The following is an 8,319-nucleotide window of genomic DNA, read 5'->3' as shown; positions in this document are numbered from 1 at the left end:
TGTAGCATTGAAAGAGTTTACTTCACAACACACATGTTAAAACGCTTAAAACATCAAATACAGGAAGCATTTGACTGCCGATATGGAGTTCCATGTCATTTTATTCAAAAAAGTGGTTCAAATGGTTCTGAGCACTATGCGACTTAACATCTGATGTCATCAGTCCCCAAGAACTTACAACTACTTAAACCTAACAAACCTAAGGACATGACACACATCCATCCCCGAGGCAGGATTCTAACCTGCGGCCGTAGCGGTCGCGCGGTTCCAGAGTGAAGCGTCTAGAACCGCTCGGTCACACTGGCCGGCTGTCATTTTATTATAAGAATTCGTAGCTAAAAGGCACGTTTTGATGAAATCGTCAGTTATCTGATGCTTTGAAGCAACTTATGTCGTACCAAGTCTACAGTAAAGAAAACAAACAAAATACAAGGCATGATTCCATACAATATGGCTGCTCCTAATCTGCCTGTAAAATCGATTTCACGTCTCACTGGCCGCGTTCCTCTGCACTATGCAAAAATCTGATTTGCCAGATTCTTCATTTCACGCTCCGTAGTGTAGTAGAATGTGGAATTCTACGCAGTGACGTCACCAGCTCCTTGCCCAGCTGCGTTTTCACCTCCCGAGAGAGGACCGCGTAAGGTGCTGCTGCCTGCCGACAGTTTCAGATATTAGGGTATAAGGAAACACCAACCATCCTGTGGAAACCACCCAGAAAACAGCCACGGCTGGACCATCTCATCTTAGCCGGATTAAGAAAATTTACTTCCAAGATGGAGAACAGCCTCAGTCCCACGGAAACCTGAGAACCGTTCACAATTGCGACCAGCATGGACGCAAATGATATGTTACAAAGATAAGACCAACTACCACCGTTGCAGTAGCTACCGAAATGAATACCTAACACCGAGTGAAATACGAATGTGTATGCATTATACAACGGTGTTTTAGAATGAACACACTGCAACACGATCAGGTACCCTATTGCAGATTATATGTAGACAACGCAGTTTTTTGGATTAATTACTTTGGGAGGTTTGAGCGTCGAAAGACTCTAAAAAGGGCTATGATATTTGAAAATACACTACTTGCAAATACAGTAAGTTACATAAAAGATCATTGTACCAAATGATACCTACTAGGGGGTACTGTCAAATGAAACCTACATAAGTACTCTACATACAACATTTTTCCAAATGATTACTGTACTAAACGATAGTTACTGAGGGGTACTGACTAGAAGAAGGGATCGGTTGGTAGAGTATATTCTGAGGCATCAAGGGATCACCAGTTCAGTATGGGAGGGCAGCGTGGAGGCTAAAAATCGTAGAGGGAGACCAAGAGATGAATACACTAAACAGATTCAGAAGGATGTAGGTTGCAGTAGGTACTGGGAGATGAATAAGCTTTGACAGGATAGAGTAGCATGGAGAGCTGCATCAAACCAGTCTCTGGACTGAAGACCACAACAACAACTGTCAAATGAAACGTACATAAATACTCTAAATATAACCTTTCCTCCGTTATCACAAAAGGCCAAATAAGTACTGTACCTCAGTTATTGAAAATGCCCATGATGAATATATCTGCACACAAAAGATGAGTAGTATGTGACAGCAGTGATTTATGTACATCATCGAGAGTTAAATGTTTGTCATAGTATCAGTATTTACTTTTTTATCATCTGACAATTTTTCTACTTCTTATTTTTCCAAATCATTCCAAAATTCCGCAAGATATTGCAGTGCTGCTGTTATTAAGGCAATGAATATTTAGACTGTCCTTTAGAAGTTAGATACCTACAAAATTGATCGATTTTGTATAATAGCTAAATTCATGGTAGTTACCAACCATACAGCGTGTCCTAGGAGGAATGATCAATATTCTGGGATGTGACAGTAACGACCATTTGAAGGAAAAAGCTTCATTTGGACATATACTCTATTCCCAATAGTTTCCGAGACAAAACACATTTAATGTGCCTTTTTATTAATTTTCTGTGTTATTCAATACATCATCCGCTCGATGTAACCGTACGGTCAGTGGCGCCTTGTCACGGTTCGCGAGGTTCCCTCCGTCGGAGGTTCGAGTCCTCCCTCGGGCATGGATGTGTGTGTTTGTCCTTAGGATAGTTTAGGTTAAGTAGTGTGTAAGCTTAGGGATTGGTGACCTTAGCAGTTAAGTCCCATAAGATTTCATACACACACAACACATAGTTAACATTAAATTATGTGTTTTACAAATTATCACATGAAAAATACGTTTTTTAACACGTTCGCCTCTAATCATTATCGTACACGTGACATTACAGGTGTGGTGCAGTTCACAATGAATATTTGGATATCCCCCCGTCAATTTCAATGCATTTGTGATCCCTTGGGAGCTTATGTCTTGTTGCTTGTCTCACTGTGTTCCCTAGTGATAGCAGCAGCGTCCGCGAAATAGCAGTTCATCGCGCGTACTCATCTTTCGTTTGTACACCTCAGACTTTTTCACACCCCATAAACAAAAATCTAATAGTGTACGATCTGATTACCTTGGTGGCAAGTAAAATGTACTACCACGACCAATACAGCGTTTAGAGTAAGTGCGGTTGAGATGTTCCCTCACACGTCTGGTAAAACGTGGGAAGGCTCCATCATGCTTGAAGTACACTGCAGTTTATGTGGTCAAAGGAACATCCTCAAGACAACGTTCTGGACGTCCTAACAGCACAGGCGTCCACCAGGATCGTACAGCTACTACAGCACAGGCAAGATAGCTTGTGAGTGCAAATTCGTAACACGAACTGTTGCGAACCGATTATTAGCTATGGGACTGTGGGCACGCACGCCTGCAGCCTGTCTTCCCCTCAGAACACAGCATCTACACTACTATTGGCCATTAAAATTGCTACACAAAGAAGAAATGCAGATGATAAACGGCTATTCATAGGACAAACATATTACACTAGATCTGACATGTAATTACATTTTCACGCAATTTAGATGCATAGATCCCGAGAAATCAGTACCCAGAACAACCACCTCTGTCCGTAATAACGGCCTTGATACGCCTGGGCATTGAGTCAAATAGAGCTTGGATGGCGTGTACAGGTACAGCAGCCCATGCAGCTTCAACACGATACCACAGTTCATCAAGAGTAGTGACTGGCGTATTGTGACGAGCCAGTTGCTCGGCCACCATTGACCAGACGTTTTCAATTGGTGAGAGATCTGGAGAATGTGGTGGCCAGGGCAGCAGTTGAACATTTTCTGTATCCAGAAAGGCCCGTACAGGACCTGCAACATGCGGTGGTGCATTATCCTGCTGAAATGTAGGATTTCGCAGGGATCGAATGAAGGGTAGAGCCACAGGGCGTAACACATCTGAAATGTAACGTCCACCGTTCAAAGTGCCGTCAATGCGAACAAGAGGTGACCGAGACGTGTAATCAATGGCACCCCATACCATCACGCCAGGTGATACACCAGTGTGGCGATGACGAAAACACGCTTCCAATGTGCGTTCACCGCGATGTCGCCAAACACGGATGCGACCATCATGATGCTATAAACAGAACCTGGATTCATCCGAAAAAATGACGTTTTGCCATTCGTGCACCTAGGTTCGTCGTTGAGTACACCATCGCAGGTGCTCCTGTCTGTGATGCAGCGTCAAGGATAACCGCAACCATGGTCCCCGAGCTGATAGTCCATGCTGCTGCAAACGTCGGCGAACTGTTCGTGCAGATGGCTGTTGTCTTGGAAACTTCCCCATCTGTTGCCTCAGGGATCGAGACGTGGCTGTACGATCCGTTACAACCGTGCGGATAAGACGCCTGTCATCTCGACTGCTAGTGATACGAGGCCGTTGGGGTCCAGCACGACGTTCCGTATCACCGCTTCCATATTCTGCTAACAGCCATTGGATCTCGATCAACGCGAGCAGAATTGTCGCTATACGATAAACCGTAATCGCGATAGGCTACAATGGTACCCATTTTTCCTCCTTACACGAGGCATCACAACAACGTTTCACCAGGCAACGCGGGTCAACTGCTGTTTGTGTATGAGAAATCGGTTGTAAACTTTCCTCATGTCAGCACGTTGTAGGTGTCGCCACCGGCGCCAACCTTGTGTGAATGCTCTGAAAAGCTAATCATTTGCATATCACAGCATCTTCTTCCTGTCGGTTAAATTTCGCGTCTGTAGCACGTCATCTTCGTGGTGTAACAATTTTAATGGCCAGTAGTGTATGTGCACTCTTCGAATGGTGCCGTCGGAAGATCACCCCTGAAAGACGGTATGGAACGATGAAAGCTGTTTTGGTCTGCTCGCATGTGATGCTCGTCTGAACGTACGAGGTAGTCCTGGTGAGCGCTGTCTCAGAGTCCATCCGTCCAACGCACACTGCTTCCACTCCAGGCCTTATGGTCTCTCGTTCACTTTTTGTGTCTCTGGGGCGTGGGGGGGGGGGGGGGGAGGGGCGCTAACCAGCGCTCGGTACGTGCAGAATGTTGTTAGGCCCGTTCTTTTGCCGTTCTTGCAACCGGAGGATGATTTGTTGTTCCAACAAGATAACGCCCGCCCACAAACTGTCCGTGATGCTCAACGTGCTCTGCAAGACGTGCAGCAGCTTCCACGGCCAGCACGATTTCCGGACTTGTCTCCAACCGAGCATGTGTGTGATATGATGCGAGGAGAGGTGACTCATGCCACTGGTCATCCAACAACTCTTACAGAACTACGTAAACAGGTCAAGCAGGAGTTTTATAACGTATGCCAGGATAGTAGTCGCAATTTGTACTATCGACTGGATGCCAGAGTCAGCGTCTGCATTGCCGGCTGTGGAGACTCACCACGTACTAATATGAGTTTTTAGGCATAGGTCGATACCTGGTACCTCAGAACCGCTTGTGCTATTGATCTATAAATGTCCATATATACTGTTGCAACAATAAATCTTGAATGAATCGCAAACCTCTAAAAGGGTGTAATAATTTTTTTCTTGTATTTTATATGAAGGACATTTTCTTTGAGAACTGTGTTGTGCAAACCTTTGCCAAATATCTGATAGCGTTTCAATTAACCCTCCACTGCAAGGGTACTTTTCTTTTATGTAATCCCTCCCGTTAATAGAAGCGTTCCATTTAGCTCACTCTGCCAGAATATCTATTTTTGAGTAACAGATACATTTCAATGTGAGGCAGTTCAACGTTCGCTAGGAGCTCTCTGGAGACATCGGTCATGAGTGTGAGCAAATACCATCAGAGATATCGACGCAACACACCAGAGCCAGTATGTCAGCGGCAGCGTTCATACAAACAATGTCTGGCACCGATCAATGAGGCTGTCTTGTGTACAACCACAAGTCTTCCGACGTTTGCTCATCGGCCATGTACCTGTTTGTAATGAAGTACAGTAACTAAAGTCCGTCTACCAACATTCTTCTTGTGTCACGGTAACTAAAAGCCACGAAAGCAACCGAGAGTTTACTTGTAATAGAATGAGCATATTAATGTTTTCTTTTTTATCTTAGAATGTGATGAAAAGACTTAATCTTTTTAGGTCAAATTGTTCAAAGTAGGTTTTTAAGAAACTGCTTTATACAGGGTGTCCCAGGAGAAATGGTCATTATTATGGGATATGCCAGCTCATTTGAACCAAAAGCCTGATATGGACGTGTGCTCTGTTCCGAATGGTTTCCAAGACAGAATGTATTTAATGTACATGATGACAGGGCCAGTCATTTTAGAAGAACGAATGGCGTGACATAATTACTTCCAGTTCTTGGAAAATTCGTTTGTTCAATATCTTGAGGATGTTCCTTTGACCACACAGACTTCCGTGTACTTCTAGCATGATGGAGCCTTCCCACATTTTACCAGACGTGTGAGGGAACATCTCAACCGCATTTACTCTAAACGCTGTATTGGCCATGGTAGTACATTTACTGGTCACCAAGGTAGGCAGTTAACTGTTTGCAACAGGCACATCAGTCACTCAACGAAACTCTATACTTACAATATGGGAAAATAACAGAAGAAACCAAAAAATTAACAGTAAATATGCATTCCATGGAACGAAAAAGTGACAAGGAAGCAACACAGAAGACAGTATCACCACAGTATACGAAACTAACAGGAGAAGAAACCAAAAAGTTAACAGTAAATATGCCTTCAGTGAAACAAATAAATGGCAGGGAACCAGCACAGAAGACAATATCGCCATGTAAAGAGACTGAGGAGAAAGCCGTACCAGAGTGGACAGAAGTTAAAAACAACAGATCACGACGAAGCACCTGGCAGAAGTTAGCATCCAAACAACATATGAACGATTTTTTTTTTGTGGTCCAATCCACTGCAGAAGAAAACAACCAAGAAGAAGTCCAGGACCCACAGGAGGTGAAAATCAGGTCAGAAACGAAAAGACTAGAGCCCACTCTTTAAAGAAGTAACGAAGCAAGGAACATGTCTCTCATAGAACTGAGTAATTCTTTAACTCTCCTATATCATAATGTACAGGGCTTAACCAGTAAGCTATATGATCTAGAGGTCCTTTTGTATGGTTCATTGAAGGAGATTTCTATCTTGTGTATAAGTGAACACTGGCTACAAGAACTACAAAAATGTGCAGTTGGGATTTCAGACTTCCAGCTGGTCAGCAGCTTTTGCAGGGAAACATACTGAGGGGGTGGAACATGTATATATGTAATAACAGGTATTAAATCAAAGGAAATTAGGTTTAAAAATGTATGCTATACTGAAAAATATTTTGAATATTGTTTATGTGAACTAACAGATAGTAAAATTATAATTGCATGTATATATAGGTCCCTATTTGGCAATTTTGAACTATTCTATGAAAATTGGAAAATCTTCTTAACTATCTAAATAGTCAGTCAAAATACATAATTGTGCTTGGATATATCAATATTAATTTCAAGGCCGACTGTAAAAAAAGGCAAAAACCAGTTAATCTACTAAAAACAAGCAATATGGACATGTGTGTAGTAGATACTACCAGATACAGCACCAAAAATGAAAGTACTATAGATCAAATATTCATTGACAAATCAAAATGTGGCTTTAAATCTGAGGTATTGGATACAGGTTTCTCTGATAAACAAGCAGTTAAATTGACTTTAGAGAAATTTCATGACAAAAGTGACAACAGAAGATATATTAAGAGACGATTAATTAATGATGACAGTATTAGAGTCTTTAATCTAATGTTAAAAAATGCAAACTGGGACATGGAAACCAATAGTTCTGTAGATACAAAATTCAACAAGTTCTTGTCAAATTATAACTACTGTTATGATATTTCATTCACTCTGAAGAGAAAGGAAATAAACAAAAAATCAAATTAACAAGTGAAATCAAAGTGTCATCAGACAGTCTTAGAACGCTATATAAAGGAATATATGGAAAACACTGAGAAGAAGAAGGAACGGTATGACATGATATCTGATAAGACATCAGGGAATAACTTCCATGGTAATAGAGGAGAGGAATTCGTGGATGGCAGCAAAAAACCAGTCAGGAGATTTATAACTAAAAGACAAGAACCATTTATTAAGAGATCAAAAAAGTTTGAATGAAAAGGCCATTGAGGCATCATGTCGGTCAGCTAACACATTGAACAAGTAGGCGAAGCGCACAGTATCGCTGAGAATTTAATAAAACTATGTGCGGCAGACATAAAGCAATGTTTGTTCAGTGAAAAATCTGAAAATCATCTTTCTACAGTGCCGCTTTAATACAACACTGTTTCGTTTGTAATTAACAATGTCCTAGGCTATATCAAGCAAGAAACAATTGGTCGCCTTCAATGTAACTAATTCGTTTTGCAAATGGATGAGTCGACTAATGTTGCTGGACTGACCATCTCAAATATGTAATTGTGCGATATCCATATAAAGATTCACTGGAAGAACACTTCCTTATATCCGCATCGCTGCCAACTAACACTACTGAAAAAGAAATATATAACTTGACTAAGAATTTTTTAAATCAACCATCTCGATTTGCATGACTGTGTCGTCTTTTGTACAGATGCAGCCAAGGCAATGACTGATAAAACAACAGGAGCGGTATCAGTAGTTCCAACCATTGTATCTTGCATAGAGAAGCATTCACGATAAAGAGGATGCTGCCCAAACCTAAAACTGGTTCTTGATGAAGCAGTAAAAATTAATCAATCACGTTAAATTACATGCTATTCGCTGCTGATAGCTTCCAATATTGTGTGAAGATTGTGGGAGCAGACATAAAAGACTACTGCTCTGTCCCAAGCTTAGATGATTGTTCAGAGTAAGACTTTAACGAGGTTA

The sequence above is a fragment of the Schistocerca cancellata genome, chromosome 9 (genome assembly GCF_023864275.1).
Source record: "Schistocerca cancellata isolate TAMUIC-IGC-003103 chromosome 9, iqSchCanc2.1, whole genome shotgun sequence".
Taxonomy (NCBI): domain Eukaryota; kingdom Metazoa; phylum Arthropoda; class Insecta; order Orthoptera; family Acrididae; genus Schistocerca; species Schistocerca cancellata.
The sequence above is the reverse complement of the archived record's forward strand: the minus strand, read 5'-3'. Positions refer to the sequence as shown.